Source organism: Poeciliopsis prolifica, unplaced genomic scaffold, assembly GCF_027474105.1.
Source record: "Poeciliopsis prolifica strain line A6 unplaced genomic scaffold, Auburn_PproV2 SCAFFOLD300, whole genome shotgun sequence".
Lineage (NCBI taxonomy): Eukaryota > Metazoa > Chordata > Actinopteri > Cyprinodontiformes > Poeciliidae > Poeciliopsis > Poeciliopsis prolifica.
The window spans coordinates 27501-30000 of record NW_026562675.1 but is presented as its reverse complement, the minus strand read 5'-3'; the positions used below and the strand labels follow the sequence as shown (position 1 = coordinate 30000).

The following is a 2500-nucleotide window of genomic DNA, read 5'->3' as shown; positions in this document are numbered from 1 at the left end:
GTCTTTCCAGTCGCAGGATACCCAAGCCACCATCCCGCACCCGTGAATACAGCAGTCCATTGCCCGCCGATGGGGGCAAATGCAGCCACTGCTTCACCGCCTTCCTGACTAACCCGTCAATTCGGGCTAGTTTGGTCGTTGGTACTCCACCTAGATCGGCCTGGTACATAAGCCGAGGGAGAGCAAATGTGTTCAGTATCCGTACCTTCTGTGAGGGCTTCAGAGGAGCCTCCGAGATCCGAGCAACCCACAAGCTCAAGTTTGGGATAAGATCTGGAGTCACAATGCCTTGCCCCGGACCCACCTGGACCCCTAATAACGCACTGATTCCCCTGGAGGAATCATGTGAATGGGGGATCCACCGATCCTCCAGGCTTCACAGTCGTTAACCACGCCCTGTCCATGTAGAATCCGTGACACTTCTTGGGCTGAACCCTCAACCCCGTCAGTTGGCAGAACTCCTCCAAAATCCCGAGGCTCCCATTCATTGCCTCCACCGACCCTGCCACCAAAACCAAATCGTCAGCGAATGCCAACGCGGAGATCGACAGATCTCCCCAACGTACCCCGAATCTGGTCTGTTCGAGCCTATGGATGAGGGGGTCCATAGCCAGGTTGAAAAGCAGTGGTGACATAGGATCACCCTGCTTAACACCACTTTCATGTGAATCTTCTGTGTGTGACCGTCCACACAGTTCACCCTGGTCACGCAGTCCACATATGAGTTACGAATCAACTCAATAACGTGAGGGTCGACCGGCGCTCACCCAAGGCACACAGGATATGCTCATGGGCTATGGAATCAAAAGCCTTAGCAAAGTCAACAAACACGACTGCTAGAGGGCTCCCGTCCCGCCTCGAGCGCCTGATGATCTCACCCACGATCAACAGGTTCTCCGCGCAACCACTCGAGAGGCCAGAACCCCTCTGCCGAGGACTCAGAGGACACGCACGCGCCATCCTCATGGTAAGAATCCGAAAACAGCCGAAGCACCACCGAACCGATGGTCACTGGACGCCAACCGCTGACCTCCAGCAGCTCACCAGGATCAGTGGACTTCGGTAGCAATGTCGTCCTGCATTTTGAAGGCCCGGGGTATGACTCCACGGACCAACCACGTCGTGTACAGCGTGCCAGTTGCTCGCCCTTGGGGTCCCAGCTCAGCAAACCCTTTTTGCTGATCCTGTCTGGGCCTGGGGCCGGCCGAGCCGTTCGCCATCTTGTTTAGGTTTTCCATCACTCTGCCGCCAGGATGGGATTGTAGAACTCCTGGTTATCGGAGACTAAGCCCGTTCGGAACTCCCCAAGCCCGTGGAACTGCTCTCGACTTCCCATCTCTCACGAAACGCTTCGTAGATCTGGTCCGCCGGTAGGGCGCATTCCTGGCTCTCGGCACCATCCAGGATCCGTGCCGCGAGCCTGGCCTGGTCCCTCGAGTACCAAAAACTGGCACTCTCGGTTACACACGCCTACGTTGGGCAAGACGCCTTACCCAACCCTTCGCTTGGTTCTGCTCTCGAACGGGAGGACGGGCCCTACCAGGCCGCTCCACTCCCCCACCAGCCTCGAGATGATTTCTGACGCTGAGGATTCGATCAGAAAAGGGTTCTGATCAACGTCCCTAACAAGGTCAGCGATAGCCTTCACCTCTTCGCCACCCTCTCTGTCACCCCAGCAACCAACGCTTCCCTAATCCTGTCCGATGACAGGACCTGGGGTGACGGTGCCGAAGACTGCGCAGCCAGAGGTTCAGGGTCAGCCACAGACACTCTGCCCTCCTCCTCCGCTTCGTGTAGGCTATCGCCTGCCGTATCGATCTTCAGGTTCTCCTCTTACTCCTCACCTGTTCAGCCGTCTTGCCATTTCCAACTCAACCGCTATGAGCTGGTACGTGGCAACCGAATCTCCGTGCTCCGAATGAGCCGGATGAGCGTCTGCACTTCTCCAACACTCCAGAGCTTCGTTGCCCTGATCTCCCGGCTGGCACCTTCCTCATCGCCAGTCTTGCCTCATTCCACGCCGCCGCGTGGGCGTGCCGCTTGTGCTGGGAGACACCAACAGGCGTGGGGAACCGGGCGTCGCAAAGCTCGCAAGCGAACCCGCTAGCCGGCTCCCCCTCCACCCCAGCCACACCCCCGCACTTAGGGACATGACACGAGATGGAGTGCCTGTTAGTGTTGGACCTCCCGCACTTGCCGCACATGTACAAGGCAGTAACACCGCCATGCCGGACAGCGAGATGCTTCCCGAGCGCGACGATGCCCCTTCACCTGCACACCACACAGCGGGCAGTCCGAGCCAATCCATGGCAACAGGACCCTGACTTCTGTGGGAGCTTCAGAACGCACGACCTCCGACAGTGTATGCACCGCTCCTGTGACGGCCTGCCCAAGTTGTGGTTCCAGCACGGTTTCGGCTGCTTCTGCCCTCATTGTCGAAGCATCCTCCACCATTAATTCGGCAACCACCGAGGAATCCCCAGGAAGCATTTGCCAGTCG

General features: G+C 58.1%; 1 pseudogene; it reads right to left on the bottom strand.

Annotated features, from left to right (window-relative positions):
• Positions 1 to 2500, bottom strand: part of LOC129357765 (28S ribosomal RNA) — an 8193-nt pseudogene that overhangs the window by 2265 nt on the left and 3428 nt on the right.